This window comes from Monodon monoceros, unplaced genomic scaffold (genome assembly GCF_005190385.1).
Source record: "Monodon monoceros isolate NGI ecotype Baffin Bay Population unplaced genomic scaffold, NGI_Narwhal_1 Super_Scaffold_2, whole genome shotgun sequence".
Lineage (NCBI taxonomy): Eukaryota > Metazoa > Chordata > Mammalia > Artiodactyla > Monodontidae > Monodon > Monodon monoceros.
The window spans coordinates 17,920,098-17,938,436 of record NW_021703776.1 but is presented as its reverse complement, the minus strand read 5'-3'; the positions used below and the strand labels follow the sequence as shown (position 1 = coordinate 17,938,436).

The following is an 18,339-nucleotide window of genomic DNA, read 5'->3' as shown; positions in this document are numbered from 1 at the left end:
CGCCGCCGTCAGCCGCCATTTTCCCAGAGCGAGAGGCAGTGACACTGAGCGGGCGCAGGGGGCCGAGTCCGAGACGGTACCTGAGTTCGGGAGCGGCAACAGAGGGGGGCATAGACACTCTTGAGCAGCCTCGCCGTCGCCTCTGCGTTCCTGTTGACTTTCTCGGTGCCCCCTCCCCTACTCCTCGGTTGCTGGTGAAGAGGCTGCGAGCTGCTGTTTGGGGAGGGGGTGTGTGGAGCCGGGTCCTGAGTCCGCAGTGGCTGCTGTCGGGGGGTCGTCCGACCGCGGAGGTGTGGACAGACTCCTTGGGGGTCGAGCAAATAACGGGGTTCGGGTGTCTGGTGTGTGAACATCACAGGTCAGTGCCTGTCGTCTCCTTGGGAGTTCATGGGGTTTGCGGGGTGGAGGGACGTGTGTTTCCAGGGGTAGGGGGCTTTCGCATCTTTATCTTTCCGGCGGGGGGGGGGTCGACGTTGGCTCTCAGGTGTCTTGGCGGGGGCAAGACGTTGGTTGTTTGAATCGAATTTATCCTTTATCTTCTCTGTCCCTAGAAAGGGAACATTATGGCGGGTTTTAGGGTTGGGGAAGGGGAAACTGGCAGTTAAACCCCCTTGAGAGTGGGAGTTAGGGAGGGGGCGCGCTCCTCGCTGGTTGCGGGTTAGGGCCGCTTGTGTGAGGAGGGAGGCTTGTGACTGTTAGTAGGGTTTGGGTTGAAGTGGTCCCAGGAGCTGCCAGCTCTCCCTGTCCTCTACCGCATCTCGTTCAGGTGCTGGGAACCCGTCTAGGCCCCATTTTCTTCTGCTGCTTCCATTTCTTGCCTGGCAGTCTCAGGTTTAATTTTCTCATAAATACGAAGGGGGTGGAAAGAACGCCCTGGGTATCTCCCTTTGTGGGAGAACGAGACAGCTCTTCATCCTCTCCAGGAGAGGGTAAAATCGCCCCTGAGGTGGTCACCCCAGTACCCAACCTTCTCAGTCTCCCCCCCCCCTTGCATTATCGTCGTCCTTTACTGTAGCGGAGGCTTAGAAGCCACAATATGGCACATTTCAGGGAAGCTGCTTTTGACCAAGGGATTGGCACAAACACTGTGGCAGCAGACACAGAAGAGAAACAAACGGTTCACTGTGCTAAACGGGGGAGGGGGAGAGAGAAAACAATCCGGAGGGCTCTCTTCCACCGGCCTTAGCTCCGTTGAGATCCGTTCTTGCTAGACTCTGTCTTAAGAACGATGCAGTTTCAAGGCAAAGGGAAATCGCTAGAGTGGCTATAGAGTAAACCCCGTTTTGCCTGTTTCCCCCCTTTTTAGAGATGTGAATAATGTAAGGTGTTTGGAGTTCTGGAGACCTTGAAGAGAATTAAGTGAGGTGCATTCAACTCTGGGGTGGAGACATCAATACCTAATTGGAAAACAGTCCATTTTTTCCTTTAATCTCCGAGGTGGGCAGTAAAAAGTGAAATTTCCCTCTTTTGTCCTTTACAGATTCTAAAAATGGCGGCCCCAGGCTGATGTTGTGGTAATCTAATCAGCTCGGGTCCTCCACACCCCTTGCAGTGCGTTTGTCTGCAGCATATTACAGGCTTATTATGTTTACATGAAAAGGCTGGGCTTTTTTTCTTCCCCAAACCGTTTACAGAGATGTGTTGATTTTACTGCAAATTACAATGCTGTGTCTTAGTTGATTAATTTTATGGCTTTTTCCTGAGAGGCAAATAAAATGACACCACTTTTGAAAAAATAAAAACACTCAGGTGTTTTTAATAGAAATTTCAGTAGTGAGGCCAGGTGCTCTTACATAGTAAAAAAATTATTTAGGGGCAAATAATAGTTTTTGTTTGGTTTAATCCAAAGCGTCTTTTATTCAATAAGCCAAAGTAAATTAAAATGTTTAGTAAGTGTGTAAGTGCAACCTATTTTGTGTGATTAGGCATTTTAGTCTAGAGTGGAACGTTTCCCATCCAACTTTTGACCAATTTTGTGAATTTTGGTTTTTGTAATCTTTCAGATTTTTAGGGAGCTGTACAAACAAGCCTAAACCTGTTACTTCACTGGGTGTGGAGATGCTTGTTCTTCTCACTATTATATTTGGCATCCATTTTTCCCATATATTTAAGCATTCCTGAGGAATTTTGTAAGTTGTGTATTTGATAAAGTGGAGCTGCATGCTTTGCTCCCTTACAGTTGTCTTACAGCATTCTGTTATAATTATGTAAGTAAAAAAGTAAGGCTCTAGCTCTTGATATTTTTCCTTCCCAAACATGCCCGTTTATGTACCCATTATGGGATGTGGAATTTAGTCTGTTTTAATAGACTTTAAATAAAAGCCATATCATAACAGGGTTTTGAATCCATTTTATGCTATTTTCAAAATCTTACAGATTGGGGCAGAAAATTAAATGACGTCATTTAACTTTATTTTTTAAAGTGTGAATGATTAGAATTCATCTCTGTAGTGGGAAGTTGATCTTTTTTGGCCTGAAGTAAGCAGTGAGCTAGGAGTGGGCTATTAATGGCATTTAATGACCATTCTGATTGTGGAGCAACTGGAAGATGAGTGCCTTTCAATCCAGTAGTACTTAAAAAGGTTGGAGAGGATACACCCTTTCATGATTCTCTTATTTCATTGTAAATTCTGCTCTAAAATACTTACAGTGGAATAAGAGATTTATGAAGTTCATATATGAATTAGACTGATGAAAAATTTCTTATTTACAAAATAATAGTAGAAGTTACCGGCTTAGGGAGTTTTATCATGGAAGACTGAGCATACAACTTTACTTAGAATCTTTGAAATATTTTATAAGATGAAGTGTTGGTGGGTGGTGGAAAAGTTTGTGTAGGGACTTGGGGTCAGTACGCATTTGTCATATGCTCTGACTGATCATATAATTCAGATCCTTAACTGCTGTGTAAAGATTGTACATTTATTTTATAGACTAAGTGGTTAAGATCTGTGGTTCAGAAGGTTGGTACTTTAAACTTACTATCTAATGTAGGTAATTAGTATACTCTTGGGAAAACTTGGTTTATATAGCCAGAGGAGGGAACACTGTTTATATGCATGTTTTTGTTGATCTTGACCTTGATCATGTCTAGACTTATAAGGCATTTGGATTTATTTGGCTTCAAACAAACAATATCAAGTTAGAAATTATAAGAAAAGCTGCCTTCACTCGTACGAGCTTTCTTCATACTGGCCTGCTTCATTGCTTTGTGGTTTGTTTCTTTTTGTTTGTATTGATATGTTTTTGGTTCCTATAAAGTGAGTCTGGCTTTTTATTTATTTTTTGTATATTGCACTTTATAAATAACATGGTTGTAAACGTTTGCTTTTTATTCATGTATACCCCAATTGACTATCTATGTTTTGGATTGTCAAGGCAAATTTATTAAAAGGTGAGGCATAATTTTTGTTCCCAGAGAGTTTTGAAACATTTGGTGCCTTGGGGCAAAACTAGTCAAGTGGTCTTTGTTCTTAGAATAGCTGAATTTGAGGGATTAGTTGTTTATCTGTTTAAGTGGATTTGTAGAAGATCATAATGTAATTGGAGAGCAAATTTTAGAGACCACATTTTGATCATGCTTCCCTTTTGTTGTCAGTATAAGTTACAGGACCCCTTCGATCTCAATTTAAGTTTAGAACCTTTACAGGACTTCTCATTTCTCTTCAGGTCTTTAGGTCTCTGATAACTCTTCTACAATTTTGCCTCGTCTGTTTTCCTCACTACTTCCAGCCGGAGAATTTTTACCATATATACCGCAGTAAGCTCTAGGATTTCTTGAATCTAAAAATGAGGAAGTGAGGCAAAAAGCCAATTAATAAGTTAGGAGAAACTCTTCCTCTCAATATATACTGTAGTGGTCTTAGTGAAATTAGAACTTATTAAATTGGTTTCTTATTTCTAAGAATAATATGGCCCATTTTTATGCATCAAACTCTTAAAGAAGGTTATGGTTTTATTTTTTAAAATGTATTTTATAAATCCTAACAGCTCTTCTTTTCTGGAAGTTACTACTGGGACTTAAAATGTATACTACCATTGTGTATTTAAAGTATTGTATAAAATCAACAGGACTTTGAAGAGCTATCAAAAAACTGCTTAAGGAATATTAGTATGGAATCTTCTTAAGAGACATTGTTTATTTTTAAAAAAATATTTTAATAATATATAAAATAGCTTCTATCTCCAAAGGATTCATTCTTAGCAGATAGTAGGTGCCCAATTTTTTGTTCAATTTAAAGCTTTTGTTAAGTGAACACATTTACATCTCAGATATTCAGGGTGATCAGGGACTGTTCCTTGTCATGTGTGAGAATAAATGTTAAATACATGTATTCTGTGAGATTTACTTTTTAATGTTGAATATAGAATTATTTTTACTTTGTGATAAAATTATTTTTTGTGTTGACTGGCAAAATAACAAGACAGATACTATTTGAGATATTGCTGTGTAAATGTTATTCAGTTTGTAGGCTGGGTTTAAAATTGGAGTGGCTTACTATCTCTTTTTTACTGCCTCTTTTATAATAATGTTGGGAGTAGCCTCATTTTTTTCCTTAATATATTTTTTTTAACATCTTTATTGGGGTATAATTGCTTTACAATGGTGTGTTAGTTTCTGCTTTATAACAAAGTGAATCAGTTATACATATACATATGTTCCCATATCTCTTCCCTCTTGCGTTTCCCTCCCTCCCACCCTCCCTATCCCACCCTTTTTCCTTAATATTAAACGAAAAAAATATTTTTGTATTACCTAAAAATTTATTTAATATGGAAGAGCAATATTTGTGGTTGAAAATTGTTTTTAGTGCACTAAAGTTTTGAAGTAGACAGTATTTAATGGTAAGTCTTGCCATTGCAATTTAAGGATGAGTATTTTGTAAAGAGGTAGGAGTTGACCAAAAGAAATTGTTTTCTGTTATTGTGAGCACTTATGATGAGTGCCACAGTAAAAATCAAATGGTAGTGACTCAGGCTAGGTTAATTAGATCTTACTTGTATCTTTAAGAATATGAGAGGTTTTTATTAACCATTGGTAACCAGGACGCTTTTTACTTAAATCAGAATCAAGAAGATAGTTTTATATTTTACTTGGTATGTATTTTTGCTTGATATCAGTTCAGTTCTTGTGGATAGCTCATAAATCAAATTTTATTTTAAATTGTGTAGGAAAGCCATGTTAGTATTGTTAGGTAAATTTTATACCTTTGTTGAAAATCTCATTTGGTTATTTATCAAAACTATTTAAGCTTTTAGGGACGTTGGACATTTTCCATGCAACAGGTCAGTCACAGATGTCTTCTTTGGTGTGTTGCATTAAGATGCCATCAAAACAGACATTATGCTTTATAATGAGTAAATAATTTATAATTTAATGAGTAAATAATTACTTGTCAATCATTTTAAATTAAAATACCTATTTTTGCATTTTAAAACTATCTCAAATGTGAAATCTGGGTTTAAGGATGGACCTACATACAGGTCAACATGAGATACAAAATGATAAGTACAGCTTTCTTTATACAACTGGAGAAGAGATAATTTTCTACTAACTCTTAGATGATCGCGCAGTTTAGAGTTAATCCAAACGTATAAACATTCTTGGTCCTGAGGTTTATTATTGAGATAGATAATATTGAGTAATCACACCTGTGTTATAACCAACATGGGTGCACCATTTAAGGTCTGAGCCTGTGGCAGAAGCTAAGTAATATAACAGTGGGATTGAGTTAGTTTTGGTTTGTGGTATTTATAAGATAATTTCAAGTTCACATAATTATGTTATCTAACATTTTATCTGAGACCAGAAAATTAAAAACTTTTAAAAATCTTTTTTGAGTTTTATTTTCAAAAAGTACTTAAAACATTTTTATTTAAAGACTTTAACAAAATTTTCCATGATAAATTAATTTAAACTAAATAAGTTTAAACTTTAGAGCTATATGTTTTCCATTTTTCTCACCGTTTGGTGTAAGAATTAGGTAAAGCCTAGTGTCAGTGGTTTTTGGCAAAAAGTGAGGAATGTGGTGGAAATTAACCATTATCACTTAAGATACTGTCCGGAAAACACAGGTTTGTTTTTTCAAAAGTTCACATATCAGGAGACTATCTGTGAGAAAGATAAGCCCTTCTAATACTTTTTCTTATATCACAGACTAATAATGAGGTCATAGTTTTTATTTTTGATTTTACAGAGAGACCTCTTGTATTCCTCTTATTTTGTATGTCATTTAAAGAAAGACAAGTTTCAGGAATTTGAAAACCCATTTCATCTTTAATCATGTGGCAAAAGATGATTAAACATTTTTTAAAAATTAATTCATTTACTTGTTTTTGGTGCGTTGGGTCTTCTTTGTTATGTGTGGGCTTTCTCTACTCTCCGTTGCTGTGTGTGCACTTCTCATTGTGGTGGCTTCTCTTGTTGTGGAGCACGGGCTCTAGGCGTACGTGGGCTCAGTAGTTGTGGCTCGTGGGTTCTAGAGCACAGGCTCAGTAGTTGGGGCGAATGGGCTTAGTTGCTACGCAGCATGTGGGATCTTCCTGGACCAGGGATCGAACCTGTGTACCCTGCTTTGGCAGGTGGATTCTTAACCCCGCCCCACCAGGGGAGTCTCAAGATGGGAAGATACTTTGGTAGCCATAAATTGATGGCCGGGCAGTAGGGTCTGCGGTAGTAAAATTGTTCCTTTTGGAATTATTTGCTTTTCTCTTTAAATGAAGCTGCATAATTGGTTGAATTTGACACAGCCTTATTACATTTTAGCATTAAACCCCTACCTAAACACTATTTTTGAGGCACAGACAAAAGACTAATTTGAGTAGCTACTGTTTCCCTTGCACCATTTGTTTCTATTTCTCAAAAGCCTACTGTTTTCGGATTTGTTTGGATGCAAGGAACAGAAATCAGCTCCAAGTAGCTAAAGTAAAAGATTTGTTATAAGGCTGTAGGGAAATCTCACAGAACTTATTTGAAAAAGTACAGTTGGGCCTCACAGGAATTGGCAAGGTGTCAGAGAACCAGTATTCTCCATCTTGATCCCTCTAATTAGCTGTGACTGGTTAAGGAGATGGTAGTGGGGTGAGTATTTAAGATATGAGTGTGTGTGTGGGGGGGGGGGGGAGTAGTTTCCTTGTATGGAGAGCAAAAGAAAAACACCTCTAATTCATCTGAAAATAATTGCCTTTTTCCCGCAGATACTCAGATATACCTTGGAGGGCCTCTAAAACTAAATAATATCGAATGATGATTCTATTTTTTAGCTTAAAAATGCAAATATGGTATATATATATATATAAATATATATGAATGTTGACCAATGTTTCCAAAAAACAGGGGTTTTTTTTATGTGTTAATTTTTTATTTTGTAATAATTTCAAACTTCCAGACAAGTTTCATGAATGGTATAAACTTGCCTTATATCCTTCACCCAGATCCCCTGATCTTTAACATTTTGTCACTACGTACTGTTCTCTCTGTACGTATTAAAAAAAAAATTCTGAACCATTTGAGAGTATATTGCATACATCATGCCCTCTTAGAGCCCTTAATACTTAAGTATGCATTTCCTAAGAACAAGCATCTTTTCTTAGGTAACCAGAGTGGTTAAATTCAGGAAATATAGCATGCGTGTAATACTTTTATCTAGATTATTGTCCATATTCCATTTTCATCAGTTGTCCCAATTATGCCCTTTATTAGTATTTTTTTCTGGTACAGTAGCTAATCCAGGATCGTAGATTGCATTTAGTTCTTAGGTCTCTTTAGTTTCCTGTAGTCTGAAAGAGAGTTCCTCAGTCTGTTGTCATAACATTGGTAGGCTAGAAATTTATTCAGTTCCTCTCAATTTGGGTTTGTCTAAGTTTTCTTCATAATTAAATTCAGATTTTACATTTTGGGCTGGAACACTATATAAGTAATATGTGTTTTTCTCTCATCTGGAGGCACTTGATGTTTGCCCACTACCAGTATGTTCGTTTTGATTGCTTGGTAAAGGTATTGAGGAGTTTCTCCATTGTATAGTTACTGTTTCTCATTTTGCCATTATTAAGTAATTTGTGGGGAGATATTTTGAAATTGTGTAAATATCCTGTTCCTCATGAGACTTTCCTCTCTTAGATTTAGTGTCTATTGATGATTCTTACCTGAATAAGTTTTTACTATGGTAACTGCACATTTACCAAGGTTTTTAGCAGCTGTTTGTTTCTGGGTAATTGGTATTGTGGGAGTTTCTTTTTCCATTTTGGTTTTTCTGTAACGCATATAGGTTGCTTTTGTAATCACAACAAATAAATGAATTTTAAGGAAGAAAAGTGTAGATAATTTAGATAGTATCAATAGTATTCCTGCACGGTTTTCCACACAAATGGGATTTAAAATAGTTTCTTGAATCTAGCCTAATTTGAAATTCAGAACTCAGAAATTAAGTACTTAGATTGTTAAAAAAATTTTTAAATGATGTAGTTCCAATTCCTCATTCAGTTTTTAGAATTATTGCTAAATGAGCCTTTAACAGTTGTTTAGGTTTATGATTTGTTACTAATGCTAGCAGTTTGATTTCTAACACAAGGCTAAAAATACATATTTTAATTGTGGTGCTATTTCCCTTCTTCCATTAAAAAAATTCTTCAAGTAATTTTTTTAAAGTTAAAATATTTTTTCCTGAAATCATTGAGACAGGTTCTTTTTTCCCATATACACAAGTCAATGCTTTTTAAAAAGGGGTTGGTAAGCTGGTAATACAGCAGAGCATCAAACATCTATAACCCTTAGGTCAAAGCAGTGTATGATTTTTGGAACCTTGTAATGAAAGAAATACATACTCATTGTAAAGAAGTTCAGAAGAACAAGAAAGGGACAAGAAACAAAACACATATATCAGACTTTAATTACATTGTGATGACACTTTTATCAATTTGGCATATTTCCTTTCATTGATAGCAAAATATTGGTAGTGAATTTGGATGATAATTTGAATGTTATACTGATTCAGGTCCTGGGTAACATATTGAATGAAAATTATTAATTTAATTTCTTGGGAAATTTTCAGAGGAACTGGTAGAAGAAAAGTGTTGTGAATACTTAGAGGGTGGAGATTTTATTCTGTAAAACTTAAATTCCCTTTTGAGAAAATTAAGATGATCATATTTGAGAATAGTGAGGATTAACAAGATGATACAGTGGATTTGTAGCATTCTACAGGTGCTTTGTTGACTTAAAACTCATTTGAATCAACTGTATCCAACTGTATCTTAAGAGAAGGAAAGTTCAATTTGTAGCATTACCAAATCTTAGCCCATTGTTTTAAAAAAGTATAGAGGGAAAGGTGCAAAAACAAGTCCCATGATGAATTAGAGGATTTTCTTTTAGGCCCAAACCCCCAATCTGGACATGTAAAGTAGCACCCTATTGACTAAAGTTAAGAAACTAGAGTTATAATTGATTTGTGAGATCTTTTGTTTAAATATTCTTATTGTGGCCCAGGGACCACATGTATCATTTACATGGAGTGCTTATTAAAATGTACATTCTTGGGCCCCATTCCAGACCTACATAATCACATCTGGAGGGGCCTTGAATTTGCATTTGAGTACTAGTCTCAGCTGATTTTTACACTATTTTAGCTCTTTTATATTACAGGTAGACTCAGCCCCAGGGAGGTTAAGTAATTTTCCCAAGATCATATTAGATTATGGTTGATCAAGAATTAAAATTTAGATCCTGATGCTTGGTGCTTTATACTTTTCCATGCTGAAACCATGCTGACTCTTCTCTTGAGAAGCCAGGCTTCTGGATTCTCTAAATGAGGAAATACTGGTCTTTGTGCAATGTCATGTGACAGACTCTATATTTTGTGCTTTTCTGTATCCCAATTCAAGATGATCTCTTGGTTTCTAGAAGAGTCTTGGATTGGAATTATAGCAGTACCAATTGGGATCAAGTTGTGGTGAGTCTTGAATGCCAGGATAAAAGAGTGGCTTTTATGGAAGAGCCACTGAAAAATTACCCTTGGGGAGTGATATATTAGGACATGCTTATTTACTCCTTAAAATTGTTAAGATTATGAAGGTAATTAATATATGCTTATTAAAAGAACTCAGTACTTCTTTACAGGCAGTATTGCAGAGGGGTGAAGAGTAGAAACTCTAGAACCACGCTGCTTTAATTTGACTGCATTCAAACTAAGTTGTACTCCTATGTGACCCTGGGCAAGTTACTTACCTTTTTGTGCCTTAGGTTCTTGATCTGCAAAATGAACATAATAATAGAGCCTATCTTATAGAGTCTTTTTTATTAATTGGAATATAGTTGATATAGAGTTGTTTTGAAATTCTGTGAGTTAATACGTATAAATTCTTGGTAAGCTCTATAAGTTGTTGCTGCTATAGTTGTTTCAGGAAAAAAGTGAGTCTCTGACTCCCATCCTTAGCTTCTCTCTTATGCTGAGGTGATGACTGTTTCTAATTTCTGTATTTTTCTTTTGGTGTTTTATGTAGATGCTGTAGAAGTTTCTTTAACCTTCATTTAACCAACCTTCAGGATTAATATTCCTTCTGTAAAAACTACGGATGCCCATTACATGTTGAATGATGTAAATAAACTACTCTGTGCTGCTGCCACTAGTTGAGTTGAATGTTCACAATAGTCATGTTTGTTCCCAAATTGGCTAATCCCATTGTACTTGTCTTGTGTTTATATTAGTTAGGTATTACATAAAACAGAGATAAGTGAATGTGAAGAGAGAGTTGTTTAAATGAAAACTAAGTTAAATGCTTTGGAAAACTTGATAAAGGCAAATTAATTGCTGAAGAAAATTGTCAAGTTAGGTATTGGTAAGACAACTAAAAGATTATGGGGGGGCTTCCCTGGTGGCGCAGTGGTCGAGAGTCCGCCTGCCGATGCAGGGGACACCGGTTCGTGCCCGGTCCGGGAAGATCCCACATGTCGCGAAGCGGCTGGGCCAGTGAGCATGGCCGCTGAGCCTGCGTGTCCGGAGCCTGTGCTCCGCAACGGGAGAGGCCACAGCAGTGAGAGGCCCGCGTACGGCAAAAAAAAAAAAAAAAAAAAGATTATGGGGAAAAATAAGAAAAAATCTAGAAGGAAGTCTACATTCACACTGCTGCACAAGTGTCTAGGTGATTTCTTACCTTGGAATAATCTAAAACCAAAAACCATAGGTAATACATTATAGATATGGTTTCTACAAGAACGAGAACCCAGAATATGAATTAGGGGAGCCATATTCAAAAAATATTTTGGCTTGACACCAAAATATTGATGAATGATATTATAAATTAAAAATACAGTCTTTATAATAATATATATTTATATATAATTTTTTCGTGATTCTCCATGTTAAATGACTGACTTTGATGAACTCAAACTTCTAGTCCCTATTTTTTGTATATAAATCCAGATTTCAATGTTTAATCCAAAACAGGATGGATCTTAACTGTATTCTGTAACTTTCTTTTTTCATTTAGTATCTTGTAGATCTAAAAATGTTCTTTCAAAATTAGACTCAGGTTTGTCCAATGGGGTTTATATGACCCTACCTAGATGAAATGACAGATTTCATTTGTGTCTAGAATTTAACAGATACATTGATATGTTAAGATCCAATAGCCTTTGTTACCTTGTGAGATTTAAATTGTACTCTTCGTTAGGACCTTTCTAACTCTGATAGTATTATATATTAGATTCATTTAGTGGCAGAGAGTTGAATGCCCTCTATGTGGAAGCATCATGGTAGCTACTGATTTTGGCTTGCTGATCTTGCACATATTTCCTAAGGGAAGTAGCTGATGATTGTGTTGGCTAATATACCTGGGATCAGTTTGTTTCATTTTCAAATTTCAGCCTGTAATTGTTTGGTATGTTGTAACCTAGTTGCTCTATGTTAGTAGTAACTTTTTAGTTATACATTAATGTAGTAACTGCATGATTTTTTAATTTCGTGTTAAAACTGGCGGATTTTATGGATGTGGTGTGGTTGTGCCAAAACACGAAAGTTCTTTTGTTGTGTATTTACTTTGAGAGTATCTGAGAAGCTGTGATATTTATCATTTAAATTTAATTTAGAGTCATGGTGGAGATTTCAGAAGACATTCTGCTGGTATAGCCTAAACTATCACTTAGAAGAAGTTCCAGTTTTATGCTTCTTATAGATTGAAGTAAGTTGTTCATTATGGATTTGGGCAAAAGTATTTCTAATTCGGTCCCTGATTTCACACAGCAACTTCTTTCTTCATGTTCAAATGACTTTTATAAGAGTGGCTGGTCAGCTCAGTACATGTGGATTATTTTTCATTTAATCTCTTCACATAAAGGTCTTTACAATGAAGTTTGAAAGTGAAAGTGGGTGCAGCCTGTCTTATAGCAAATATACTGGTCACTATAGAACTCGTTGTATCTACCAACTTCATTCTTGACATTTTATTTTTTTCTTTATTGTATAATTTCTCAGTGATTATATGCCTCTAAAAGCTTTTCTAATAGAGACTTAGATCTGTTAATACCATAATTCATTTTTGAGTAAGATGCATAGACTTTTTCTCTAAGTTTCAACTCTCTAGTAGTAATACACCAGTCCTCCATTTCTAGGTTTTGGTTTTTGTTTTTATATTAACATATGAAGAGGGGGAAGCTGATCTCTGAATACTGTAAGCCCTGGGATCAAAGGACTGGGAAAAATTCCATAAAAGTAAACAGTTTAAACATGGAAAGTATTTTTCCTTTTTTTATTCATTTTGGTCTCTTGCTGACTTTGTAGGTTGTTAGATACTTAGAAATTAAAGTACTCTTATTTTAGACTTAAGATTTGATAGTAAATTTTTAAATGTATTTATTTATTATTTATTTATTTTTTGGCTGTGTTGTGTCTTTGTTGCTGCGCATGGACTTTCTCCAGTTGCGCCGAGTGGGGCCTCCTCTTTGTTGTGGTGCGTGGGCTTCCCATTGCAGTGGCTTCGCTTGTTGTGGAGCACGGGCTCTAGGTGTACGGGCTTCAGTAGTTGTGGCTCGCGGGCTCTAGAACGCAGGCTCAGTAGTTGTGGCACATTGGCTTAGTTGCTCCGCGGCACGTGGGATCTTCCCGGACCAGGGCTTGAACCCATGTCCCCTTCATTGGCAGGTGGATTCTTAACCACTGCGCCACCAGGGAAGCCCAAAAGTAAATATTTTAAACAGATATATTCTTTAACCATTTGTTCTTTCACGTGTTCTTTCACCATTTGTATGTCCTTGGTAGCCAACAATATTTTGACTGGAATTGATTAAATTATCTTTGGATTGGAAAATATAAACTTCATAGCTTTAATTCTAAGAGGCACAACACTGACATCCATAAATGAGTATCTACAGTGTATTTACATATCTTACTTTCTCTGCACAGCAACTCTGCAGGTAGATCTTTTACCCATTTTTCATGAGAAGCCTAGAGAGACTGAGGGTCACATAGCTAAAGAGTGACTGATCAAGAATTTTAATTCAAGTCATTTGAAAATCATCATAGCTTTCCACTGATCCTTAAAAAGGACTAGTTCTTGGCAAGGTAATGAGAATACACAAATTACTAATCCAAGGCAGTTACTTAAGAAAACTATTCTAAGATACCCTTGATTATATTAGATTGTCATAGCTCATTTGAGGTGTCTTAAGGGCAACTTAATTTTCTCCCATCCTGAGGGTTGTCTTTTTGCCTTGTTTATGGTTTCCTTTGCTGTGCAAAAGCTTTTAAGTTTCATTAGGTCCCGTTTGTTTATTTTTGTTTTTGTTTTCATTACTGTAGAAGGAAGGGCAGCTTAATTTTGTTCACTGCTCATTCCCCAGCACTTAGAACAGTATCTAGGGAATAGTATATGCGCAATAAGTATGTTAAATACATGAATTTGAATTCATTATATTTTGAAAGAATAGTTGCCATAGTCTGGGGGGAGAAATGCTTAACACTCAAGATTTCTTCCATTGTTTGGAGACAAAGTACTCAGAACTTGATAGTGATAAGCTGGAAGAGTTGTTGATTGTTGGAAATTATTCAGATGATGAAGATCGTGGTGGGGGCCACAGAAATTGAGGAAGAGTGAATCTGAAACACTGGGGAGGCACAGAAGACTGGGTGACCAAATGTAATAGACTAGAGAAAAGAACGATTAAAAAGAGAACTGGGAGAAAAGGGTACTAATAAAAAATGGAATGGAAGAAGATGTGTGAAAAAGATTCAGTTTGATTTTTGTAGTGATGGCAGGTATTTGAATAGATATATATCTTGTAGATGGCTAGGAATAGGAAATCAGGAATTAATGGTTATATCCAAGATTGGTGGAGACTAATGGGAGGATTGAGCCTTAAAGGACAACCAGATTTTAGAGTAATAAGGGAGAAGGAAGCAATTAAAAAAAGGTTCCAAAAGGAAATCAGTCACTAACATTCTTTAATGGCAGATTTTTTGTTTTGTTTTTAAGGTATGTTCACGTTCATCTAAAAGGAGAGGAGAGGATTAAATGTGTTAAAGAAAGTGTGGTTTAAGCAAGAATAACTTAGGTGGTATCTTAGCCACTATGTTCCAAGCTTTGAGAGCTAATATATAAATATTTCAGTTCTTGCTATAGAGTGAAGTAGATGATCTATTTGTGGAAGCTGTATATCTAACATTTGTTTCCAAAAAGTGTGTCAAAATATAAACCAGTGGTTAAAAAAATGTAACTAATATATTCTTTGGGAAGTTAAGAAGGGAAGAGATTAGTGTATAAGAGGCCTTATAGCTGTAACAGTTTTTTGAGTTAATGTAGTCAAATTTCTGTTTGCAGATAAGGAAACAGTGCTCAGGAGGTTGATCTGCTGGAGATCTCAAAGCTAGTTTTGTGGCAGAGATGTCACAGTTGGGAAGTTGAGGCTTCAAGGAAGTGCTGGTACTTGAACAATCCTCGAAGGTTTAATAAGATTTTTATTTATAGAGTGGGATGGATATAAATAGAGGAAAATGACTTTTGAAAACTTGAAGGAGAATGAACAAGGATATGCCAGCAATCACAAAAAGACTGACATAATCAGTGGATTTATATATTGGGATATTAGCATGGAACAGGGTAACCTGATAATGCCAAGATTAGGAACCTGTTATTACTGTGAGCTATTATGCTTTTTTTTTTTTGCAGTACGCGGGCCTCTCACTGTTGTGGCCTCTCCCATTGTGGAGCACAGGCTCCGGACGCGCAGGCTCAGCGGCCATGGCTCACGGGCCCAGCCGCTTCGCGGCATGTTGGATCTTCCCGGACCGGGCCACGAACCCATGTCCCCTGCATTGTCAGGCGGACTCTCAACCACTGTGCCACCAGGGAAGCCTGCTATTATGCTTTTTTGAAGAGGGCAAAATTGGGAAACTAGTGGGCTTTGAAGTATATTCAGTGTTTCAGCAAGTGTTCTAAAATAGAGCACTGGAGCAAATGTCTTTCTTCTTTTTTTTTTTTTTAAGACTTCCAGGCCACATCCCAGACGTACTTAATCAGAATCTCTAGGGTGAGGCCTATGAATCTGTTTTTTTCAGCCCCTAACCCCAGGTATATTAAAAGTGGCATTTTGTGGATCTCTGTTTGAGAACCACTGGTTTAAAGGTCAAGTCAGAATAGGGCGAGAGACTACTTAGAAGCTTATTCTGGTAGCCTAGGTCTGAGATAAGAAAATGTAGACAGTAGGATCAGAAAGATTTGTTTAAATCCTATTAATTAATTAGATTTGATGCACATTATTTTTCTATAGGGAAATGAGAGGATTCAAGGTTCAGACTAAAAGAAATGATTAAAATAGTGATAGAAGGAATACTTAGTTCATCCTGAAGAGTGAGGACATTATTTTGTTTGAGATTAGAATCAAGAATGAGAGAATAAAATTATTGCCAAGTTTGTTTCAGTCAAAAAGTATGCCCTTTCCTGGTGACACACTTATTTGAAGGCTAAAAAGGCAAGAATGAACCAGCTTGATTGTATAGGTTGAGTGACTAAAAGATAAACGCAGGATTTTTATTGTTGATTTTGTTTGGTTTTTAATTACAATGTTTTAACACTACTTTTTGGAAGACTGTGTTTTTGTTTGTTTGTTTTTTGCTTTTGGACAAGAGAATTCACCAGTGCGATAAGGTTTTTATGTCACATGTTGAGTCAGTAAGTATTTTCTTTTAGCCAATGATTTTCAATCTATTCTCAAGGAATTCTTAGGTTTTTAATGGAACTTAACTGGTAGGTGGGAGGATGTTCAGGCAGGGACATTCCCTTGCCACCTTCTTTAACTGCAGACATAGCAAATAATGAAGTAAAAAAGCAAATAATGGGCCTACTGTGCCCATTAGCAAATATCATTAATCACTGGGGCCACCTCCTGTTTGTATCTGGCTGTAGCCTCCTTAACACAACATTTAAAGTTGACACTAGCAATCACTGGGAAAAGCATAGGAGATTAAAACGTTTTTTTAATCCTAGAATAAAAATAGATGATTAGATTTTTGTGTAAGATTTTATTTGTAGGAAAGTTTCTATCAATAGTCAAAGTTTGAAGGCCACAATATTAATGTCACTTTTAAAAGTTTTAATTTTGAGGCAATTGTAAGAAACAATAGAAATTCTGTATCCTTTCCCTGGTTTCCCTCAGTGGTAACATCTTGCAAAACTGTAGCACAATATGACCACAATATTGACATTGATTCAGTTCACCCATTATGTTCAGATTTCCCCAGTTTTACTTGTGTGTGTGTTGTGTGTATATAGTTCTTTTCATTTTTATCATATGTAGGTTCGTATCTCCACCACCACAGTTAAGATACAGAACAGTTCCATCACCACAAGGATCCCTGGTGTTGCACTCTTACTACCACACTATTCTCTGTTTCTATAATTTGTTATTCAAGAATGTTAGATAAATGAAATTATACAGTATGTGTGACATTTTTGAGATTGGCTTTGTTTCACTCAGTACAGTTTCCTTGAGATTCATCCAAGGTGTTGCATGTATCTGTAGTTCATTCCTTTATAATGCTAAGTAGTGTTCCACTTAATGTTATTTTCTCACTTAGTAGCTACCCCATAGAACATGCAGCTTCAGACTTTTCCTTTTAAATCTACAGAACATATTGTCTCTCATTTTCTTTTGTTAACTTCCCTGACTCTGTTTTCTTTTATTATCTCAGTTCCCAACTCTGTTAGGACTGTTGGGAGCACAGTTTAAAAATTGCTCATGTAGACAACAATTTTGGTTTTTTTTTAACTAAAGGAAGGTTTAGAACCCACTGAAGTTATGTGGTGTTATGCTTTACAGTACTCATTACTTTTGTACATAAAAGTAAGATTTTAAGGAATTGGGAAGGTGAAATTCTTAAATTTGAAGATTCTTTTTCTTCTGTGTTTGTATAGCAAGCAGTACATTCTACGACATATAGTCGTGGGCCACATGGCAAGTAGAAAGTGGGAATAGGTAACTGTTTAGAATGAAATCACTTTTGTTACTTACATGGTCGGGTATGAACAAAGACTGAACTCATTCTAAAAATAGTTTGTGTAGGAAACAGAAATTGTACATTTGCACCCAGAGACTAACCAGTTACCAATCACTGAATTGCTTCAAAGCCTGCATTTTATTAGATTTTACACCAGAGGTTAGTGACCTCCAACGCTTTAGGGAATGATGTTTTAAATGATGTTTCACTGTTTTAAAATAATGACGTGGTGCATTAAAAAACTGGATAGTATTGAAATTAATTATTTTAATTCAAGGTTGTTTTGGGGTGGTAATGGAGGAGTGTACCAGTACTTTGACAGGTTGAAGAATTGGTGTTCAGCATAGCTTTCCCAAACCCTGTTAGAGTGGTACCCCATTATATGATGCCAAACAGTTCAGAATATCATATTCACCATCAACATTTGTCATCATTATGGTACATTTGTTAAATTCTATGAATCAACATTGGCACATCATTATCAACCAAAATTTACACTAAGCCTCACTCTTTGTATTCATTTTTTTTAAGGTTGTACTTCTTGATACTTTATTTTGATTACAATATCAAATCTCTAGTGAGCTGAAGATAAGGTAAACTGGGTTGCAAGGTAAGCCAGTGTGAAGTAATGCCAAATACTGGCTGATTTGGGAAAATGCCTCATTCTTAACTGTATAGGGGTGGTTTAGTGCTTGTTGGGTAATATCATGAGGGTTGGCATTGGCTTATTCTTTAAAGAATTTACTCTTGCTAGAGCCAATCTTGTTTTGACAAAAATTCTGTAAAAAGGATTTCAAGGGCCTGATGTCCTAGTTATTTTAATCATTACTCTGTTTTTATTTTAAGAAAATAAGCG

At 36.3% G+C, this 18,339-nt stretch overlaps 1 protein-coding gene across 3 annotated transcripts in view; it reads left to right on the top strand.

Moving 5' to 3' along the window:
• Nucleotides 1-16: 16 nt before the first annotated feature.
• Nucleotides 17-18,339, top strand: part of KMT2E (lysine methyltransferase 2E) — a 98,932-nt gene continuing 80,609 nt past the window's right edge. Inside the window, exon 1 of one of the 3 annotated variants that reach the window (XM_029233979.1) lies at nt 17-358. The gene's annotated coding sequence lies outside the window, so the exon portion shown is untranslated. The remainder of the gene's footprint in view (nt 359-18,339) is intronic. The other 2 variants (XM_029233980.1, XM_029233981.1) reach the window with 2 other exon arrangements.